The 24,691-nt window shown below is 36.9% G+C and overlaps 1 protein-coding gene and 1 long non-coding RNA gene across 3 annotated transcripts in view; one reads left to right on the top strand and one right to left on the bottom strand.

Moving 5' to 3' along the window:
• LOC126808494 (muscleblind-like protein 3) overlaps nt 1-24,691 on the top strand; it is a 222,094-nt gene that overhangs the window by 76,004 nt on the left and 121,399 nt on the right. The window contains exon 2 of the mRNA XM_050533247.2: nt 21,072-21,105. The gene's annotated coding sequence lies outside the window, so the exon portion shown is untranslated. The remainder of the gene's footprint in view (nt 1-21,071; nt 21,106-24,691) is intronic.
• On the bottom strand, nt 796-23,473 carry LOC126808509 (uncharacterized). 2 transcript variants are annotated; one of them, XR_007674656.1, is made up of 4 exons: nt 23,275-23,473; nt 3,230-3,381; nt 2,759-2,802; nt 796-978 (listed from the first exon to the last, which is right to left on the bottom strand). It is a non-coding gene; the product is annotated as an uncharacterized LOC126808509 (long non-coding RNA). The 2 variants fall into 2 exon arrangements; XR_007674657.2 differs by lacking the exon at nt 796-978 and adding an exon at nt 1,553-1,661.

Genomic DNA, 24,691 nt, shown 5'->3' with positions numbered 1-24,691 from the left:
AATGAAGACGGGCATACGCCATACAGTGTGCTATTATGAGGGAAATTTTGGCCCGGACAGCGGCACTGCAGCCTACTCTTATATAAAATTCCAACTGTCAAGGGATCTTTTATGTACATGTCATTGTTTACACAGGACCTTGGTTTTTCGTCCCATCTGAATGACTAGATAGCTATCCTTGTCAGGCCCTCCTTCCTGCATTACTGACAAGGGGAAACCACGCCGGAATATCTAGATGAACTTTCTCGGCCAATGCAGGGATCGAACCACTTAGCCACCGTGACTCCTCTACTGCTAAATCGCATTTGAATTATTGAAATAAAATTGAACTGTATGTTAGTCCCAAAATGATCTAGTTTGTGTCAAGTGAACGTTAAACCCCATTTCGTCGCCGGTCCAACCTCGTGGGTTTTCTCCAGGTCCTCCGGTTTCCTCCCACTGCTAAAGACCCCATGCGGAAGCAAATTATTGAAATAAAATTGAACCATGCGTTAGTCCCGAAATGACCTACTTTGTGTCGAGTGGACGTTAAACTCTATTCCTCTCTCTCTCTAAACCCCATTTCTCTCTCTCTCTCTCTTTCTCTCTCTCTCTCTCTCTCTCTCTCATTCATGGGTATTGGAAAATGAGAGATTCCCATTTTTAACGTTTTTATATTTTTTATTCATTGAATTCTATTACTAGGATGATCATATGACCAGGCTATATCATTCTCTCTTGATATGCCTTCTAAACTTGACAAAAAGATTTCCCACTTGAATTTACTTTAACAAACTCGTATGACGTTTCTAGATTTCACAATCCAATTAATGAGAACAGTTTTTTTTTTGCTGTATTGCTGGAAGTCAAATTGTCAGCGTCTTTCATCTTCAGTATAGGAGTAAAAATGTAGTCAACTGATTTTTAATTTTTCACGTCCTCCTGTTTCTTCGTTTTCCAATCCCACCTGTATTTTTCATTACCTAAATGTTATCTTTTCTGGAAATTCAGAAAACGACAATTCACAATTAAAGGCACATTATGTCTCAAATTCTATAAAAAAAGGTTTTTTTTCTTGTTTTAATACATCAGTATTGATACTCTTAAATAACCCCCACATGTGGTTTCCTGGTGGGCATTCCATATTTTCATGATTTGAGACCGTCTACAAGTGCATTGATTTAGTCACAAAGTCCTGGCTGAATGAGTCGCATTCCATTTTTTTTTAAAAAGGGGACACCGTTTATTGTAAAATTAAATTTTATATGCCATTATTACCTTAACAAGAATTATAATTTTGATTTTATAACTCCCTTAATACACTCTATTTGTATAATTCAACTACCAACATTTACTATAGTAAATCCTCTATAAGCATGCATTTATATCCTTTCCAAAACAAGTCACTGAAAATATATTAATTTGAGTTTCAAAATACGTAACGCCAAAAAATGGCTATTTTTGGGACATATGTTTATTACTTTAACTCAACAACAAACATATATATTGACTTGAAATTTGATGGTCTTTAGGAGAGGACATTATTACAAATGTTAAATATAAGAAATGGACTGTAAATTCTCCACATTGTTTTCAAACTGTATATAACATCAAAAAATTGAAAACTGCACAAATACTGTGTTTTACCCGATTGTAAGATTTAGAAAAATAGCTGTCCATTCCTGCAAAAATAGTTTGAAAATAGATAATTCAAAATGAATATATTGAAAATTTCATTTAAATTACTTTATTCTGAGCGACTTTATCACTGTTTGAAGTTTTGACATATATTGTTTATTATTTGGATTTTAAAACTCAAAAGATTTTTTAGAGTAATCCGACTTTAACAAAATGAACAAAGAGCATGACAGTGTGTGTCATTATGGGTGGAATATTTGAACATTGAATATGACAATATGACTCCATCGACCATAGTGGGTCAGTGATTGTACAAGATGGGTATAATCAGTCTATCTAGGTCACCTGATAGCCTTTAACTATACCATTTCAAATATATCCGTGGGAAGTAAAATATTTTATTGGGAATTTCCCCATATTCTACTGTGTTGTATTTGAAGGAAATAATTTAACAGATTCCCATGACCTTTGGGAGGGATGGGCGATCAAATAGTCTAATTTTATTGGGAATTCCCAATGCACTTTTGGGTTGTATTTTAAAGATACATTATGGGAGATAAGATAAAGAGCTGGCAGTTCCCACTAGATAATGTAAAGGCAATTTGCTGAAAATTTCAGTCAAATTGATCCACCATCTACCGAGAATTAAGAGATTGATCCATTTCATGATTAAATTATGAATGGAAGTCGAGCAGCAAATGGAATCATAATCCAGTAAATATCACAGGCTAGCAATGCCATCGAGAGTTGATTATAGTCTGGATAAGTTAATAATTTAGATAAAATTTCAGGCCTAAAGAAAGACCTGCAATTGGCAGATTTAGCTCTTGCATAATGTATGTTTAATAAATATCTAATAATTAATGTTTAAGGAAATAATTTTACTGAGATTCTCTTAAAGGGCCAATCCCGATAATATTTTGGAGAATAAAACTGGTTAATTTTGTGTTAAAACCACTTAAAATCCTCTACATGTACCTAAGGGCCGAGCAACTAACTCAATATACATGACACGTTTTCAAACAACTTAAACCCGTCAGTCTTAATCTGGAAGTGGGGACCGGTGCCCAAAGCTGTATTATGCGGTGTCTGGATAAAAACAGCCTTTTATTTATAAAAATAATGTGTAGGTGAAATTTACCTTTCGTTATCAAGTACAGCACATGGGTCATTCACTGTATAAACCTATAAAGAAACGGGAATCGATTATCAGGTCACCCAACGAAAGAATTAACCCAAAATCTTAAAAGGGTTACGTGTCCAAATAAGCAGTTTTGACGTTCACGCCGAAATGACTCAGTATTTTGAGCTCAAATTTTGAGTCAGGGTAAATACACCATTTCTTTATATTTTGGCGCTTAACTTTCATACGAACTCAGACTTTTAATTTTGAGATTCGGGATAGTCCCATTAACCATTGTGGGTCGAATGGGGTGAACTTTAGATAATAAGGTCTGTCATTGAGTCAACTGGCACGGTTTTGATCCCACACTTGTATGTGCCAAGTCTGTAGGGCAGGCTGTCCAACCTCATGGGTTTTCTCTGGGTCCTCCGGTTTCTTCCAACAACTAAGACCGCTATGCTCAAGCGAATTATTGAAATAAAACTGTACCTTATGTTAGACCCGGGTTGACCTAGTTTGTGTCAGTAGACTTGAAACTCTCTCTCTCTCTCTCTCTCTCTCTCCCTCTCTGTTCTTCTGGAACATCTCTGGGTCCTCCGGTTTCCTCCCACTGCTAAGGACCCCTGCACACAAGCGAATTGCTGAAATAAAATTAAACCATATGTTAGTCCCGAAATGACCTAGTTTGTGTTGAGTTGGCTGCAAACCCCATCTGTCTCTCTCACCCTTAATCCTTATTGTCTCAGTGTCTAAAGTTTAACGATGATTTTGATGATGATTACCTGTTAATCCATGTGGCAGTTTTCTTTGATCTTTTTCCTGTATCTCTTAATTAACTTCATTATTTATTAGTCTTTATTTAGATATTTAATTAAATATTGAATCATATTGCATGATGAGGTAAAACTAAGGATTTTTTACACCTATTGATCGTCAGAGAAACTTTCTTTTATCAGGTCCCAAGTCCACAACGCATTCTCAGATTTAAGTTAAGAATTTACTCAACTTTCAATCACTGTTTTCAAGCCTGGAAATAAGGCACCTGTCACAGACAATGTCAGGCACAGATCAGGTTTTGTTATTGATATTATTTGTCTGACACTATAAAGTTGAGAATGTCTGGTATTATTTCGTTAATGCCTGACATTTTGTCTGGTACATTTAAAACCGTTATTTCCAGGCCTACTGTTTATAAGAAATATCTTTGATCCAGAAACACAAAATTTTGCAAATAGTTTCTTATTGATGTATTTGATACATAAAAACAAGAAAAGTTTTATATAAAGGGCTATATTTTAGTTAAAATAAGGCGAACAATTTTAAGTAAATTCTTAAATTAAGTCTGAGAATGCTTTGTGAACTTAGGGCGTATGCCTGTCTTTATTAGCCCAGTTTGGAGCAGAGCAGTAGGACATTAAACCTAATTTCATTTCATTTCATTTCATTTCCATCTTCATTGGCCAGGAGAGAGCAGAAAAGTAGAATGCTAAACTCCCGGGTCATTTCATATTTGTGTCTCTTGGACAAACTTCATAGAAATTAAATAATGTGATTATGTTCTGTAAAATCGGTGGCTAATCTCAACTTTAACAGTAATTATAACTGGAATATCTTTTCTTCCAGTATCCACCTACGAGAAAAATCTTTTTGTCAACAAAGAAAGGCAATCCATTAATGGATATTAGTTTTCTATCTAATTAGGGTCAATCCCAGCTTAGTATATATATTTGCATGCCTATTAGAGAAGTCAGTCAGGGATTATTATTAATAATTCATTAACCTAGAATAATTCAAAACCATGAAAATTGTTCAGTTGACCACTAGTTATTATTATGGATTGTTGGTCTTCTTCAGTCTGATACAGTATGGATAGGGTCAGGGTTATAGTTTGCGCTACATTTTGTCTTAGATTTTGTTGTTGATTTTTAAATGAAACTAAAAGAAATATATAAATTTTAAATATTGGCTATATAGTAGTTGTTCTAGAATTTTCGGGGGTTGGATGGCTAAATGGTTAGCATGTGCACGTTGTATCATAAGGTCTGTCATTGAGTCAACTGGTGTGGTTTCGATTCCCCAGTTGTACGTGACAAGGAGAAGAGTCGCTTGTCCAACCTCGTGGGTTTTTCTCTGAGAACTTAAGTTTCCTCCCACTGCTAAAGACAAGCAAATCATTGAAATAAAATTGAACCATATGTTAGTCTCGAAATGACCTAGTTTGTGTCAAGTGAATGTAAATGTTATAAATTATTCATTAGACATTTATTAACATGACAAGGCCATAATCAAGAATGGTCAGATCTTTATCTAAATCTTACATAATGTATCTTTGATGAGAAAGTGATATAGATCAAATATTAGAGAGTTTCCGCAACCAGTACGAACTACGACGTACGAAGTACGAACACGGCTTCGTACTTCGTACTTCGTTTTTGACAGGTTCCGCAACCAGTACGAACTACGAACTACGAACAGGACTTCGTACTTTGTAAAAAAATATCAAATTAATTTAAATTTTAGTCTCCAAGAAGTCCATTGCAATGTGTTCTTATCAAATTCGAGATGATTCGACCTCGTGGCCGAGTGTCAAAAAAAAAAAAAAAAATTTCACAGCCCGAAAATTTGTCCAAAATCAAAACAATTGCCGATCACTTTGACGCTTATCAACCATATACTGAACTGTAAATGTTCAGGCTTTCTATAATACCGTAAAAAAATGAATTTCATCCACAAATCAGTGAGAAAATCACGATTTTGTACCTTGTTTTTTAACCCCGAACTTTTCCAGAAATCTTTGTAGAAAAATAACGAACCGAAGGTCGCTTATGTCAATGAGAACACACGAAGTGATGACGTCAGCAAAAAAAAACTTCGTAGTTCGTAGTTCGTACTGGTTGCGGAACCTCTCTATTATCGAAATACAGCCATAGTTGATATTTCTAAATAATTTAATATAAAAATCAAATCAATATGACAAAAATAATTGAATTTATGGCAAAAACAATTGTTATCTATCAGAATTTAGACAACTGTAACATAATATTCATCTAGATCATCTAAAGAAAAATTTTAATGCTAATCTGGTTCCGTTTTAGTTTGGTAAGCTTAATCCCTTTGTAAACAGTTAATTCAATTCTATGCACAATCATAGGCCAATAACAGAATTGCATAAATATCTCTTTTTGTATCCTTGTGGCAGGATATTTATTACACACGTTGAATTAAAAAAAAAAGCTACAAAAATTATTTTATCTCTATTTGTCATTTTATGTTTTATCGGAGAGAACTGATACCCTTGTTAACTATAACAATAAGAAGTCAAATCACCAGTCAATTATTTTAACATTTAATATAAAAAATATCGGGTTAACAGCCAGGAGGTTTCAAGATACATAACATCTATCTTAATGAGTTTCTGGTTGTATCCATTAATGACAACCGATACAAGCATAAAAATCTTCATAAGGTAATACAAGAGTCAAATTTTATATGCACGTTGATGAATTATTCAAACTTGAATATAATAGCGTGTCAGGTTCTCTATAGATGAAGTGTAAACACTACAAAGCTTGAGTTTAATTGTCATTTAATTGTGTGTTATGATGAATTCGGAAGCCATTCAACAATGTCATCATATTAGATAAAGCTTTTTGCCTTTAAAGATAACAGTTCAATGTTAATAATGGTTGTGATTAGTTTTACTCAAATGAGGAGCCGCGTAAAATATTACTCGAGGGTTCGACATTTCCCTTGTCTTCACCAACTATTGAATATCATACAGATAATGGTTGATCCCTTGAGACGAGATAAATACAATGACCTCTCCCCTGTAATGACAACTTCAACTAGAAATAATATAATGGTTATATTAAGCTTTGTATAATGGTTTTTATACTAATGAACAGTCAGACGACACATCAATAAATTTGAACAGAAATGGCATAGTTTCAGACATTTCTGAGCATTATGACATGATTAAAGGAATCAAGATTTCTGTGAACTGTTAATGAAAAATAACCCTTAGTTTGATTGAAAAGGACCTAAACTATATCTTGATCATTTAAACAGACAGAAATTCTTTGATTTGTGTGGCAAAAGTATCCAAAGGTTTAAAAAAATGAAATGAAATGAAATGAAATGGGGTTTAACGTCCTACTGTTCTGCTCCGACTGGTCTAATGAAGACAGGCATACGCCATACAGTGTGCTATGAGGGAAATTTGGCCCGGGCAGCAGCACTATGGCCAACTCTTATATCGAATTCCAACTGCCAAGGGATCTTTTACATGCATGCCATTGTTATACAGGACCTCTGTTTTTTGTTCCATCCGAATGACTAGACAGCTGTCACATTGACTGTAGAATATAATTTCCAATCACATTTATAATTAAGATGAACTAAAGTAGACTAAAGATCAATAAATTTTAATGATTTAAGTAATAAATTAATTAGCACCTGATCATTCAGGAAATTAAAATGGTTAATTGGATAATTTGGATATTTTGTACATCAAGAACGGTGTGTTCAGAGTCACTGGTGGTTCATTGAGTAAGCCGCTAGCTTACTGCCCAGGAGGAAATGAAATGAAATGGGGTTTAACGTCCTACTGTTCTGCTCCTAACCTGGGCTAATGAAGACGGGCATACACCATACAGTGTGCTACGAGGGAAATTTTGCCCGGGCAGCGGCGCTACGGCCTACTCTTATATCGAATTCCAACTGCCAAGGGATCTTTTACGTGCACGCAAATGTGTACACAGGTTCTCAGTTTTTCGTCCCAACCGAACGACTAGACATCTGTCCTGGTCAGGCCCTCCATCCTGCATCACTGACAAGGGGGAACCACACCGGAAAATCTGGATGAACTTTCTCGGCCAATGCAGGGAGCGAACGCCCGACCTCCAGGCTAGCGAGCCAGCATCTTACCCACTTAGCCACTAGCTCACTGACCAGGAGGAGGTCTCAGGTCGATCTTGGTGTTGGTCAAGAAACTTCCTGTGGATTTTCCAGGCTGGTTCCACTTTCTCAGTGGTGCAGCGCGAAGCGGCTGGCAAGGAACGTTGTCTGGTAATTAAAGATGGTCCCAAATTTACCTTACATCACGCTGCATTTTGCATTTCTGTTTTTATAGGATACAGTGCACACGCGCTAACCATTCGCCACCACCACCTCCTCTCCCCCCTCCCCCGCCATTGTCATAAGTAGGGGTTGAGCAGGGGGATAGAAGAAGAGGTGTGTAGTTAGTCCCTGAAACATATGAGACTGTTCATATGTAGCATTCATACAGATTATAATGCAACCCAACGCAGCTATTCTGGCCAGTGATTCTGAAGTTGTTGGTCAGCAGATATTATTAATTTCACATCCAAGATCAACCCAAGTTGGATTTCAAGTCTGCCTCCGACGCCTCCTTTTGCTGTGGTACCAAATTTGTATCTCTTGCATAAGGCATTTTGGTGCATAATTTAATTTATTTTTTTTCTTTTCTATCAACAGTTGTAATGGCTAAGCAATGGAAATTTTGATATTTTTGCCACTCTAAAGATGCAATATTTTAAGGATTTTATTCCTCTTCGTACAGGGGGGTTGGATGGCTGAATGGTTAGCACATGCGCGCTGTATTATAAGGTCTGTCATTGAGTCAATTGCCGTGGTTTCAATTCCCCAGTTGTATGTGACAAGGAGTAGGGTCAACTGTCCAACCTCGTCGGTTTTCTCCAGGTCCTCTGGTTTCCTCACACTGCTCAAGACTCCTACGATCAAGCGAATTATTGAAATAAAATAGAACCATGTGTTAGTCCCAAAATGACCTAGTTTGTGTCGAGTGGACTTTAAACCCCCTCTCTGTCTGTCTCTCTATCTCTCTCTCTTCACAAATTTGGTGCAGAAATTGAACTTAAACCTCTCCCTCTCTCTCTCTCTCTCTCTCTCTCTCTCTCTCCCTCTCTCTCTCTCTTCATACATTTGCAAAAATATATTAAAGTGTTATGTAATCCCAGTTATTATTGGAATATATTGTGTATTGTTATGAGTTGCGTTGAGCTACTGATACTTCTAACACCATGTGGTTATGAGTTGGGTTGAGCTACTGATACTTCTAACACCATGTGGTTATGAGTTGCGTTAAGCTACTGATACTTCTAACACCATGTGGTTATGAGTTGCGTTGAGCTACTTCTAACACCATGTAGTTATGAGTTGCGTTGAGCTACTTCTAACACCATGTGGTTATGAGTTGCGTTGAGCTACTGATACTTCTAACACCATGTGGTTATGAGTTGTGTTGAGCTACTGATACTTCTAACACCATGTGGTTATGAATAAAAATAAAACAATAGCTAGATACTTGTCGATATTTGTGGACAAAAATTGTAATTTTACATGAGAATTTTTGCATGCATCGATGGTGTGATGGGTATCTAATAGTAACAGAGTTAACATAGCCCCCTCTCATAAAATGTATTTAACGATAACAGAGTTAACATAGCCCCCTCTCATAAAATGTATTTAATAATAACAGAGTTGACATAGCCCCCTTTCGTAAAATGTATTTAATAATAACAAGAGTTAACATAGCCCCCTCTCATAAAATGTATTTAACAATAACAGAGTTAGCATATCCCTCTCTCTCATAAAATGTATTTAATAATAAGAAGAGTTAACATAGCCCCTCTCATAAAATGTATTCAATATTTCTGCTAAAATGGATTGATATTCCAATCTCTGGTTAATAACTGGAAAGTTTACTTCAAGATACGATTGTTTATAATGGAAAGAAAATATTGGAAAATCCAGCCGGATAAGTTAATAACGTTAGCAGGTGTGGTGGCCGTCTTACTATACGTGGCTGACAAGTCAATACTTCAACAAACCCATCAATACTCTTCTACCTACTTCATTTCAAGTATTAGAATATTTGTGGAAAGCTGGGAGAAGTAAGAATGTGTTTCTGGTTGATGAACTATTTGAGATCAATAATTGATGTGAGTTACTCTCAGACCTACTACTATTAGTCTAGACAACTAATGAAGCGTAGGAATATGATGAGTGAGCAGTCCTAACAGTAAAATGTACTATTTATATCAATAGAATACTTGTTATATTCTATTTACAAGAACATATCGTCAATCGTTGGGAGTCACGGTGGCTAGGCGGGTAAGACGTTGGCTCGCTAACCTGGAGGTCACATGTTCGATCCCTGCATTGGACCGAGAAAGTTCATCCAGTGGTACAGAACAGATGGCCTGGCAAGGGACAACATATAGTCGTTTGGATGGGATGAAAAAACAAGGTCCTGTGTACCCATTGGCGTGCACGTTAAAGATCCCACCATTATATAAGAGTAGGCCATAGTGTCGCTGTCCGGGCAAAATTCCCCTCATAGCACACAGTGTGGCATATGCCCGTCTTCATTAGCCCGGTCAGGAGCAGAATAGTAGGACGTTGAACCCATTTCATTCTTTGGGTGGATGGCTTCAATTGAAACCTTTTAAAAGTTTCTCACATTTCCTGGCCAAAGTCAAGTGCAGAGTTGAATGACTTTTATGTCATCATGTTGTCGTGTTTGTATAAAGGTCATTTTGTCCCAGACGTAAAAGATGTTTTATATCAATATTTTATGTCCATGAGGAACAGTTTTTCAACATAGATTTTATTGTTTGCATTACTAGATGGACATCTTAACGCAAAACAAACTGCCTGCTCAGATTATCAACATTTACCGTAGTCAAAAAACGTACCTCGGACAAAATTCCTCTCCCGTGTATTGCACATGTAAATAAGATATTACTGTCTGAAAATGACCGAGGGGGTTGGATGGCCGAATGGTTAGCGTGTGTGTTGTATCATAAGGTCTGTCATTGAGTCAACTGGTGTGGTTTTGATTCTACGGTTGTACGTGACAAGGAGTAGGGTCGCCTGTCCAACCCTGTAGGTTTTCTCCAGGTCCTCCGGTTTCCTCCCACTGCTAAAGACCCCTACGCGCAAGCCAATTTTTGAAATAAAATTGAACCATATGTTAGTCCCGATATTACCTAGTTTGTGGTGAGAGGACGTTAAACCCCATTTCACTCTCTCTCTCTGAAAATTGACCAAAGTATTCATTTCATAGAATATTAAAACCCCTAGTCGGAAAAAAATGCTTCTTTGGGCAAAATTTCTCTCCCTCACATTGTGCACAAAAATAAAAATATGGAATGTTAAAGCCCATTCCTTTCGATGTCAATTAGTCAAACAAACAATGCAGCAAAGGAAGGCTGATGATGGGTGTAGTCATCTAGACTTTCTTGAAAATGGTTGGTTGTGGAATTTGACCCTTCCCCTATAAACTTTGACCTTCCCGCTATAAACTTTGACCCTTCCCCTATTAACTTATTACATAAAAGTTTCAATAATCTCAAGGGAATATGTACAATAAAACATAAAATGATATTTTTCTATGAGGTAACATTTATTGAACTGCTGGAATCAAATTGAAAATGAGCAAGTTCCATTAATGATATTGTTTCTATTTTTGTTAAGGGTTTGCATGTTTCAATACAGTTCAGTTGCACATCAAAGTTTAATACGTGGTAGGAGGGCAGATGCCTAGAATAATTTTAAATCCACTTACTTATTTCAGATAATATTACAATTTTTCAATGAACCTAATAGATAATTTGTTTCAAGACAAAGAGGGGTGGTGGTGGTTGGATGGCCGAATGGTTAGCACATGTGCGCTGTATCATAAGGTCTGTCATTGAGCCAACTGGCATGGTTTCGATTCCCTGGTAGCACATGACAAGAAGTAGGATTGCCTGTCCAACCTCATGGGTTTTCTCCGGGTTCTCCGGTTTCCTCCCACTGCTAAAGACCCCTAAGCACAAGCGAATTATTGAAATAAAATTGAACCGTATGTTAATCCCGAAATGACCTGGTTTGTGTTGTGTGAAGCCCCATTTCTCTCTCTTAACTATATGTTATGGAATACAAACCCAGTTGTATATATTTACATCCATTTTGACCCCATCCCATTGATATGATTTGCAGAGAGGTTTCTGAATGTTTCAGAAGTTTGAATTCGTCTTATCTTTGTAATTTCTAATTACTGAATGGAATTGAACTATTTTTAGGTTAATATTCCTTTTGGACATTCAGCTTTCACAGGGGATTCAAGATCTCTCAAATAATGATAAGACTCTTTCAGAGGTATCAAAATCACTTATATGAGGATACGAGACTTGAAACTAGATTTAGAAACATAATGAAGATATATTTAATCTTTTATTATCTGAGATTCTGTGTGTACGTACATGAACTCAACAATAACACATCAGCTGTTTCTAATAACGGACAATGACCCTCTTCACATACCCAACATTTGCTATGTCCATTATACTTCAGATACCAGTTTATTTTACTCTGTCACTGGGCTCACTGATTGGTGATTTAGTAGAAAAACAAAGCCACCATATGCTTTGTATCAAAAGAAGTTGATTCTGAGGGTTCTAGAGCTTGTTAATATCTGGTTACTGATATTTCTATCATATCATTCTGTACATCTCCCCTTTCCTTTCCACCAATGGGACGAACTGATAACCCAGCTTTTATTCTACTATTGAAACATTACTAACTGTTATCAACCCTGGTTTCTTATCCCCAACATTTCATCAATATATTTAGGTTCATGGCTTGTAGGAAAAATACAAGCTCCATTTCCAAATAACTTGAGAGTGTTGTTTCAGTGCTGTTTATGTCTGGTCTCCGCTCACCGGGTCTGTTATCACAGTGATAAAATCAGTTCCCAAAACACAATAATTCCTCAAATTTACTGTTTGTTCAACATTGACGGTAGAGGAAAGATCAAGTGTCTTCACCAAAACTTCATTTTCACTAGATGTAATTATAATAAACTCGAATACTTCTGATCTAACAGTAAAGGGATACGTCTTATGGCAAGGTTAAGTGGTTTAGATCTCTCTGACAGTAGGTACATCCAGACCAGACGTACTTTCATTAACCACGTAGCTGACAATTTGCTGTCTTATTTCGTTTTTGTGAGGTATTAAGCTAACAGTTTGGTCTCGTCAGATGTACTTACCGTTATAAGGAATTATATAGCATTAAATTGGATGTCTTTTGTGCCGTTCAGTTGGTGTATGAGAAATGAGTTTTAAAACTTGATTGAACAACTAGTTTTTAAAAGTTCCGCTATTTTAAACCAGTAGACTGTGGCATTACCACAGACAGGATTATACGCCCAATCGGCTTAACCATCCCAACAACGGTGTGGATGAAGGGGGGGATGGGACGAGGGTCGGAGGTTAAAGCTGGATTCTTATTTTGATCATCTTTGCCAGTGAAAGTCTTGAGAACTTGTTTGTCTGTAAATTTACATGTAATAAAAAGTCTAAGAATTGAACCTTAAGTTAAATTTATAAATTAAAAATAAGGATTGTGGTAAAAAAAATATTTTGCTCATTTAAAATTTTGAATTAGTTATGCATAATTATATACTAAAGAATGACTCAATTTTTTGTCAGAGGTTGATGAAATGCACATGCACATTAATAGTTTACACCCTTATTTTTAAACCAGTTCAAAATCGCAGAGCTTTTTAAGACAGGGTTGTGTTGCGTTCATGCGTACTATAAGCCAAACCAGTTTAAGGGAGGTTAGAGTTAACTACGCATGGGTAGCTTCATATTCTTTATTAAGTTCTGGCACGCATTACGCCTCAATATTTTTAGGAATGTAACTTACTTTGTACTGTGCATATCCAAAGCGAGCTGGAACCAGGGTTTTTAAACCAAACTATTCAGACGACCCAGATGAACCAGTTTAAAACAAAAAGCCTTCTCAAAGACAGGTCGCGAGCTGGGGTTTTTAAACTGGTTTATTCGCCCCACATTTGCGTTCAAACTGGTTTAATGATCCCCAGGGTTTTTAAACCAGTTCAACTTAAGCGTTTGAATGGGCTGTTAGTTTGTTTAAATATTGCATGTTGTAGATTGGCCAGGGATTTTAATTGGCTCATTATCATCGGCTTCAACCGCTTGATGTTTGAAAAAGTCGATTGATAAAACAATGAACCGGCCACTATGATATCATAAATCAATCTAGTTTCGGCTAAATTACAACGGGTTAACTATTACTAATTATTAATAAGAAGTCAATCAATTTGTTTGCCGGCTAAAGGTTACACCTTAGTGGTTCATAATTCGAGTAATTAGCACATTTAACAATAATTTTGATAATCTGATATAAAAAACAACAAAAAAACAAGCTTGCTGATTTTTCATAACAGGTCCATTAAGTTTGTGAAATTAAAATTGTGAATCTTGGGAATTGCGCCGTCTCCAGGTAGATATTAAAATAATAATTGGATCATATATTTGATGGCTTCATCACTGACCAGTTGTTGGTTAAATTTAAATATTCATTGAATATAATCCCCTGATAGAACACTGTATACACGGAGAGAGAAGCAGTCATTAATAATATATTTTTTCGACAGAATCACCAATGCCACTGAATCAAGTCATGTGGTTCACACACTTGTACATGGTAAGGATCGTGGTCACCTGTATAACATTGTGCGTTTTCTCCAGGTTTTCCAATGTCCTCCCACCGATAGTTAAGTAAAAATACGACCGTAACATTTCATCTCTCCCCTGTGTGGCCTTGTAGATAAACTATAATTAGGGATAGTGAAGCTTCTTCGTCTCACGACCGTAAACACTGTGTATAAATCTAAGTCAATCCAATATCATCTTTAGCCTCTAGAGCATCCACAAGATATTTCAAAGTGATCAAGGACCATAACTCTGGCAGTAATTATTGGATATCGTTGAAAATCAAAGCTGATATCAAACATCGAAAGAACAAGAAATGTGTATAAATTATTTTACTTGAATTACATCAAATTTAAGAAATAATTTATAGAATTATCCGAGATTTTATTGATGTATTTTTCGTATATTAAACAAAAGAGAAAAGAAATGGAATTGACCTTCTCTTGAAACCAAAACCAAACCCCTGGAATTCAGTTATGTCCCAAACGGAATTAACCACTTTTTTAAAACGCAAAATCACCAGCTCCAATGTTACGAAAAGCTTTGATAAGTTTCTTTTTGTGGTAGCTCAAGAGTATTAGGACGGATTTGTAAGCCACTGGCTGAAAGATCTGTACCATCACTCAGATTATATCAAACTGTTCAACCACAGTATCGTGAAAGCCTTCATTTACCACTGTAAAAAATTGTTGTAACTTTTAAGGTCAAGTCCAATATAGGTTCTGCAGGTGAGTCACATTCTGTTGTTTACCTACAAGCAATTTGGAATGCAGTAATATTAATAAAAACGTTGATTAAAGGATTCAGTATAAGAGTTTAATATTTCAAGAATAGAAAAGGCAAAAAAACTGTTAAAAATATCAAACTGATTGTTTCAAAGATACATTAGTTAAAGTAGCTGAAACTCTAACACAATATCATCCAAAACACAAATTATTTGTCAATTTAAATCAACATTGGTGTTGTTATCGCATCTTGAAAAGATGGGCTTCTCATATCCAATATTTAAGACAAAATAAACATTTTACCATTGGTACACGAATCGTGTACCATAATGCGTTTCAGCACCATTTGTAATAGGGGACTCGAAGAACGAGGCTAGACATATTCCACCAGTCATGTCAATCGGGGAAGCCATATTCTTTTCTGGAGAGCACGCGCAATAAATACTATCGGTGTAGACTGGAATAACCAGACGCTAGAGATAGCCATTCTATTCACACTTTTGGCGTATTTCGCTGAACATAACTGATTTGAAATTAGAGTAAAAACGGAAGCGATTAAATATAAATCAGTTTAAATACATTCATATTATATGCGTTGCGACCCATTTGTGTCAATTTCTAGGTCCCAAATATTAGCGATTTAGCTCCTTTAAGAGTTTAATAAAGAGTTGGTCATTCTTACTATAATAATTCAAAATAATGAAATGAAATGGAATGGGGTTTAACGTCCTACTGTTCTGCTCCGAACAATTCAAAATAAATGATAAAAAATGAGAATATTGAAAATTTCATTCAAATTACTTTATTCTGAGCTAAATTATCACTGTTTGTAGTTTTGACAAGATGTGTGCATAGTGGTAACCAGGGCACTGGTATATCCCATTCTTAAATTTTTAAATGACGAACTGTTCTAATCTAGTTAAAATCTCGAGTACCTGATGCCATCGAGAGTTGATTATGGTCTTGTTTTGTTAATTAATGTCTAATTAATACATTTCAGGCCCAAAGAAAGACCTACAATAGGCATATTTAGCTCTTGCATAATGTATGTTTAAGTAGTAAAATTAAAGGTGCTTTTCATGTAGTTCATATTAATATTGATGCCTCATTAGAGTCCTTAGCGAATAAGGGGTTTGGATGGTCGAATGGTTATTGCTTGCCCGTTGTATCATAAGGTCTGTCATTGAGTCAACTGGCGTGGTATTGATTCCCCAGTTGTACGTGGCAAGATGTAGGGTCGCCTGTCCAACCTCGTGGGTTTTCTCCAGGTCCTCCGGTTTCCTCCCACTACTAAAGACCCCTACGTGCAAGTGAATTATTGAAATAAAATTGAACCATATGTTAGTCCCGACATTAAACCCTATCACTCTCTCTCTTTCTCTCTCTCTCTCAAAAATACCCTAACCCTATAAACACTAGGCAAGAGGCCATCTCCCTCTACACTTTTTTCAGACTGTCCTTCCAATGGTGCCAATCAGCTGGAAAAAAAAATCACAGACAACAAGGCTTTTGTATTGAAAGAAAGAATGTTTCGGTGTCAACCAGGGCTTAAATTGCCAGGATACATTACTACCTGTATGTCAAGTAGAATTGTCTGATTCTCATTTCTGTTGCAACATCTTGTACATCCTCAACGGCCATATAGATATATATGGTGTTTCCTTTGACCTTTGTGAATGTTATTATGTATCACAGAGATTATGTGATTGACATTGGAAATCTATTTGTAGCCTTATATAGGTTTAACACCACGTCTCCCTGTCTACAAGTCTTATCTGTCTACGTTTGCACAAATGACATTTTAAACATGTTATATATGGGGTTAATTTGATGACTGTCGACAGGTAAATTGAACTAAAAGTTTTTTTTTTCAGCAGTACAAAATGTGAAGAGAGTATTGATTTTTTTGTGTGAAGTATTTGTGGAATTTTATCATGTTTATTTATATGTGTTATTGTCTGGAATGTTCAATTTTAAAATTACTTACCCAAAGTATTGATTCCTTACTGCTAGATCAAATTTAATTTGTCTGTTTAAGGGTATGCTGTACATTTTTCTAGAACACTCAATTCCATTTCTAATTTAATTAACATAACTTACAATTTATGCTGGTTTTTTTAGAATTTAAACAGCAATTTTAATATAAATATAAAGAATGTGGGGACCCTTCGGGAAATTGTATAGCCGTTCGTTGCAGAAGTTCTTAAATGTGAATCCATTTCGATTTAAAAATGGTTCAAATATTATCCACGACTACTCGGCATAATTTCATTTAAGTCTGATGAGTTCGAAATGAACGAAACTAGTCGCTTCGTGAGAGAAATCTGGGACGTCTACTCGCCACTCATAGATTTCTAATTTTATTAGCAGTTTTAATAGTAATTGGGGAGCTTGGTGGCTAAGTAATAGCCCGTTCAGACACTTAGGTTGAACTGGTTTAAAAACCCCGGGGATCGGTTAACCACTTGAACTTAAGCGTCTGAACGCAAATGTGGGGCAAATAAACCAGTTTAAAAACTGGTTCATCTTAGCCGTCTGAACGGGTTGGCTTAAAAACCCCGGCTCCAGCTTGCTTTGAGCATGCGCAGTACGCAGTAAGTTACATTCCTGTGAAAATATTGTGGTCAGACACTGCCGATGTTATCGAACGCATGCGAGAACCGAATAAAGAATATGTAGCTACCCATGCGTAGTTAACTCTAAACTTCGACCGAAGAGGTCAGAATCGTTAGATTGGTTTGGCTTATAGTATGTGTGAACGCAACACGATGCTGTCTTAAAAACCCCAGCGATTATGAACTGGTTTAAAAATAAGCGTCTGAACTAACCAGGAGCTTGAATCACAGTGGCGAGCCAAGGCAATCTGATTAAAACACAGATCCTATTTCGTTTCATTTTTATAGTTCAAAGTTTTGTTTTTCTTGTGTTTACTACACTAGTATCTGGAATAGTTGTTATCATTGATGTGTTCTGAATGATGTGAGGGATTAGCCAATGAAACGGTCTGTTACGGCGAGCTTTAGGCATGTTTTGCACAGAAATGTGGGTAATCCACTAGTAACATCAATGCTGATTGGTTAATCAAATGTCTGATGTCATAGGGTCTGACGCGACCTATCGCTACAACCGTTCAGATCTTCATTTAGTGTAGGCCATCGAAAGTATAAAAAAACGAAACAAAATATAGATCTGTATTTTAATCTGATTGGGAGCCAAGGTGGCTAAGTGAGTAAGACTGGAGGTCCGTGTTCGATCCCTGCTTTGGCCGAGAAAGTTCATTGAGATTTCCCAACATGGTTGCCCCATGTCAGTGGGGGGTGGGGGTGGATGGCCGATTGGTTAGCACGTGTGCGCTGTATCATAAGGTCTGTCATTGAGTCAACTGGCAGGGTTGCGACAAGGAGTAGGGTCGCCTGTCCAACCTCGTTTGGTTTCCTCCCACTGCTAAAGACCCCAGCGCAAGCGAATTATGAAAAAATAATATTGAACCATGTGTTAGTCCCAAAATGACCTAGTTTGTGTCGAGTGGACGTTAAACCAAATTTCTCTCTCTCTTTCCCCTTGTAAGTGGTGCAAGAAGAACCGAGGTCTCAAGGCAAGTATTCAACAAGAAGTAGTTGGGCGAACATCCAATCTCTAAACTTAACTGCTTTTAGAATCAACTTTAAGAGAATATTTTGGTCTAAGTTTTGAAAAGTTGCAAAAAAGTCTGTTTACATTTTTAGGCATCAGATAAGAAATTGGATGTTAGAAAACAAGAGACTTGTCTCATTATAGACTATGTTAGTGATGTGAGCAGCTGTGTTTCTAATTATTAAACAATTCACAATTGGTTAAAAGATACTTTATTGTAATTAAAACTAGTACAAACGTTTGTTTTTTCTTTCTGAGTTGTGCAAATATAAACACAGGTAGTACAGAAATGAAATGGGGTTTTTAATGTCCTAATGATCTGCTCCGAACTGGGCTAATGAAGACGGGCATACGCTATACAGTGTGTTATGAGGGAAATTTTGTCCGGACAGCGGCACTACGACCTACTGTTATCTCGAATTCCAACTGTCAAGGGATCTTTTATGTGCACCCCAATGTGTACAGGGGACCTCGAATGTGTACACGGGACTTCGGTTTTTCATAACATCCGAACGACTAGACAGCTGTACTTGTCAGGCCCTCCGTCCTGCACCACTTACAAGGGGAAAGCACATCGGAAAATCTGGATGAACTTTCTCAGCAATGCAGGGATCGAACACCCGACCTCCAGGCTAGCGAGCCAGCGTCTTACCCACTTAGCCTGTCCAACCTCGTGGGTTTTCTCTGGGTCCTCCGGTTTGCTCCAACTGCCAAGGACCCCTACGCACAAGCAAATTATTGAAACAAAATTGAACCATATGTTAGTCCCGAAATGATCTGGTTTGTGTCAATTGGATGTTAAATCCCATCTCTCTCTCTCTCTCTCTCTCTCTCTCACTCTCAAGTTCATGTAATGATTAGTTTAGTAGAACTGCACAAGAAAATACAGAAAAAACAAACAATATGGGAAAATGTCACAATGGAATATACCGGTATACACATTCCCAGATAGAAGATAAAACAACTGAAACGGGGGGGGGGCTTAAAAGATAAAGCAATGAATTTTGTAAAACTATTGTCATTTCATCATAATTTTCTGTAATGTTTAAGCATCTTGTGAAATGGAGAAAATAGCCGAATGATCAAAGACATAAAAGATCCATGATAAAATATTTATTAAATGGTGGAAGAAAAAAAAGGAGAAATAAATGAGTCTAGTCACAAACTTCTCCCTGATTGTTACTTCTATATTCTGATTGAAGTTTGTTCTATAGAAAATAACATTATTATAAAGTTGTTCATGTGCATTGCATGTGTGCAGCATGTCAACACCCGTTATTTATTCATAATGTGCATTTATTACTCTTTGTTTGCTTGTGTGACTACTTGTGCTTCAGGTCGACCCATGCAGAAGACAATACTCTAAAGGTTACCGTGATATTGGATTTCAACGGAAATTGTTTTTCCTATCTGATTGAATTAAATTGTATGTTTCAAAATTTTATGGATGCACTCACACGGAAATGATAAACTGTATTAAAATCGTTAAAAAAGATGTCTCGAATAGACTGGATGTTAGATTTAATTTGAAAGATTTGTTTTGTATCCTGCCTGTATTCAGTTAGTTTTTTTTGTTATATTCCCCCGAGATGGAGTAATTAATGAAATATATTAATTGGCAATACATATAAGAGAGAAAGGGGTGATTTCGGGACAAAAATAGGGCTCTTTGGCAGTGGGAGGAAATTGTACAATAGGGCTCTTTGACAGTGGGAGGAAATTGTACAATAGGGCTCTTTGACAGTGGGAGGAAATTGTACAATAGGGCTCTTTGACAGTGGGAGGAAATTGTACAATAGGGTACTTTGGCAGTGGGAGGAAATTGTACAGTGGGAGGAAATTGTACAATAAGGCTCTTTGGCAGTGGGAGGAAATTGTACAATAGGGCTCTTTGGCAGTGGGAGGAAATTGGAGTACTCTGAGAAAACCCATGAAGTTGGACATGTGACCATACTCCTTGTCACGAGCAAGCTTCTGATCAAAATCTTGCCTCTAGACTCAATCATAGACCTTATGATCTAAAGCCCATGTGTAAAGAAATGAATTGAAATGGGGTTTAACGTCCTACTGTTCTGCTCCTAAACTCGACTAATGAAGACGAGCATACGCCATACAGTGTGCTATGAGGGAAATTTTGCCCAGGCAGCAGCACTATGGCCTACTCTTATATCGAATTCCAACTTCCAAGGGATCTTTTTTGTGTAAGCCAATGTATACAGAGGACGTCGGTTTTTTATCCCATCCGAATGACTAGACAGCTGTCCTTGTCAGACCCTCCATCCTACACCCTTGACAAGGGGAAACCACGTCGAAAAATCCTGATAAACTTTCTCGGACAATGCGTAAAAACACTTAACTACCCATAACTAATGTCAAATTTACATCGAAATATTAATTATCTACATTTCTTTTATTTTGCAGGGATTGCAATATTGTTAACTGATGGCTAATAAAGGTAAGATATTTTAACAGGTCTAAGCTTACTCTTTCTAGATATCTGACAATTCATAAAAAGAACTGACTGCCACTAGATAAGAGAACACGAAAGAAAAACAAGAAAAAGTTTGTGCATTACCATGTTTTTATAAGGTATAGAATGAATATAAACAAAGGGGATTGTACGGACTATTTCTATTTTTCTCGTGTTCTCTTATCTAATGACATTCAATTACTTTATTGAATTGTCAGGTATCCTCTTACAGTCCCGTATAACAACTTTTGGTCTTCGAAAGAATTAATATTGAGCAGAAATTCGTCCGTGTATCTGATATCACTCGTCAGGTCAGTCAGTTATATAGAGGCATGACTCGTGTTTTCCTTTGGCGTTCGTCACTTCCGATTCAGGAAACCTGTATTACTCAGCTATCGTAGCAATGATCTCTGTGTTAAAATTATATTTGGAATGTGTTTAACCAGCTCTATCGCATATGTGATAATGACTGGCACCAATATTGTCCTTTAAATGTTAACATACAAAGGTAAAACAAACATTTGTTAACTATATAGAGTTTTCAAAGAAGAGAGAGAGAGAGAGAGAGAGAGAGAGAGAGAGAGGAAGAGAGAAGAGAGAGATATTCAAATCTAGTAAATATCACAGGCTAGCGATGACATTGAGAGTTGATTATGGTCTTTTCATGTTAATAAAAAAAGGCTAGCGATGACATTGAGAGTTGATTATGGTCTTTTCATGTTAATAAAAGTCTAATTAATAGTTTATATAACATTTCAGGCCTAAAGAAAGAAATGAAATGAAATGAAATGGGGTTTAACGTCCTACTGTTCTGCTCCGAACTGGGCTAATGAAAACGAGCATACACCATACAGTGTGCTATGAGGGAAATTTTGCCCAGACAGCGGCACTAAGACCTACTCTTATATCGAATTCCAACTGTCAAGGGATCTTTTACGTGCACGCCACACAGAACCTCGGTTTTTCATCCCATCCGAACGACTAGACAGCTGTCCTTGTCAGGCCCTCTGTCCTGTATCACTGACAAGGGGGGAACCACGCCGGAAAATCTGGATGAACTTTCTCGGCCAATGCAGGGGTCGAACACCCGACTTCCAGACTAGCAAGCCAGCCTCATACCCACTTGTCACCATGACCCCCCGTAAAAAAGACCTGCAATAGGCAGATTTAGCTCGTGCATAATGTATCTTTAAAGATCCGTCGCTTGTATAATGTATGTTTGTATGAAGTATTTTTTTCTTCACATAAACATCCATAATATTCACATTCTACAGATAGTAGACTTCTTGGAAATTATGGCAATAGAAGTTATGAATATTTATTTTTTCCTATGGTTGAAGATAAATTCTGTACTGTGGTAGTGTCTCAAAATTAGCTTTGAAATAGTGGACAAAAATTGGTTTCCCAACGGCTGACTTAGTTACACTTGAATATTCAATGTTATACATATCAAGTAGCCTATTCCTAATAAGTGGCACTTCTGTCGGGATGAATTCCTGTACTAGTTATTTATCTCAATCATCTATATTCTGTGAATACAACCCTACTTAAACATATTGACCAATGTAAAAAAAACAAATAGGGTTTAAGTTCTCTTAACACTAACTAGGCAATTTCTGGATCAAATTTGTGAAAAGATCTGGTTCCCCATATATTATTATTATGAGAGAGAGAGAGAGAGAGGGGGAGGGGGAGAGAGAGAGGGGAGAGAGAGAGAGAGAGAGAGAGAGAAAGAGAGTAACATCCACTCAACACAAACTAGGTCATTTCGGGTAGGAGTCTTTTCTTTAGCAGTGTAGTAAACCGGGGGACAAGGAGAAAACCCACACAAGGATGGACAGGCGACCTTACCCCTTGTCCCGTACAACTGGGGAATCGAAACCATGCCTGTTGACTCAATGATACAAGGCACATGCGCTAACCATTCGGCCATCCTCCCTCCCCCCCCCCCCCCCAATATATATTATTATATTATTAGATATGGTACATGCACAAATATGCTGAAAGTGTAACTAATCCCAAATGTTTTGTTTAAAAATATGATTATTAATAAACTCGATCTCTTGGGTGCATTAATCAGCATATTTTCCTTAAGATTTATGGTGTTTCCCCTGAGGAACAATATATTAGCTTGCCAGGCGAGGTAAAACTCACACCCACAGGAGCTTCGTTATCTGTGCTGTAATAAATTTCTTCACTCTTTTCCTTCTTTTTAGGGGGTCTGTCATTGAGTTAACTGGTGTGGTTTCGATTCCCCGGTTGTATGTGACAAGGACTAGGATCGACTGTCCAACCTCGTGGGTTTTCTCCGAGTCCTCTGGTTTCCTCCCACTGCTAAAGACCCCTACGCTCAAGCTAATTACTGAAATAAAATTAAACCATCTGTTAGTCCCAAAATGACCTAGTCTGTGTCGAGTGGATGTTAAACCCAATTTCTCTCTCTCTCTCTCTCTCTCTCTCTCTCTCTCTCTCTTTCCTTCTTTTTGTGGTACAGTGTGCAAAAGGTTTGTGGAGTCCAGAGTCATAAATATTAAAATGATCTCATGAAATAATTACAACAGGCAATAACTCAGGAACTATTTTTACGGAAGGGGAATGAGTGTACATTCTCACCATTATGTTCACCATCTATTGTTAATGAATCATTTCCATCACTAACTTTGAGGACTGACATATTATTGAATTTTATTTTAATAATTCACTTGCGCGTAGGGGTCTTTAGCAGTAGGAGGAAACTGGAGGACCCAGAGAAAACCCACAAAATTCGAATCTAAACCATGCCAGTTGACTCAACGACAGACCTTATGGTAACTTTAGAATAGGAAACCAGAATCTGGTTGTAGCTTTTTAAATCTCAGTCGTAACACCATAATTCAACTATTTATTTTACACAATGATCTATTATTCAGATTTGGTATACGCGTATATTTGACAGAAAATAATTTAAGTTTTCTATGTGTGACAAAAACAAAACAAAACAGAAACAGATGATGTTCTGATCAAGTTCCTTGTTCCTGTTAGTCATTATCAAGTGTCAGGAAACAGAAAAGACGACTAGATCACCATTGGTCTATTTACAAAACTAAAATCGTATCACAGCAATTGACCCATTGTTCGTGTTTTCCTGGTAAATAAGGAAGAAGACAATTATTATATCTTCCTCATTTAAACACAAACTTACCATTCATTATTACTGACCTTGTCATGATTATTTTTTGAATATTTTGTCACATGAGTAGAGTAGAATCCCAATTTATTAGCACATTCCCTTGTGGTAATTTGAATTTATTAGAGAGAGAGAGAGAGAGGGTTTAACCTCCACTCGACAAACTAGGTCATTTCGGGACTAACATATGGTTATATGGTTAATTTTATTTCCATAATTCACTTGCGCGTAGGTTGTCTTTAGCAGTGGGAGGAAACCGGAAAACCCAGGAGTTTGGACAGACGACCCTACTCATTGTCACGTACAACCGGGGAATCAAAACCCCGCCAGTTGACTCAATGACAGACTTAATGATACAGCGCACACGTGCTAACCACTAAGCCATCAAACCCCCCTACACGGCAG

This window comes from Patella vulgata, chromosome 1 (genome assembly GCF_932274485.2).
Source record: "Patella vulgata chromosome 1, xgPatVulg1.2, whole genome shotgun sequence".
Taxonomy (NCBI): domain Eukaryota; kingdom Metazoa; phylum Mollusca; class Gastropoda; family Patellidae; genus Patella; species Patella vulgata.
This window is presented reverse-complemented; position numbering and strand designations above follow the sequence as displayed.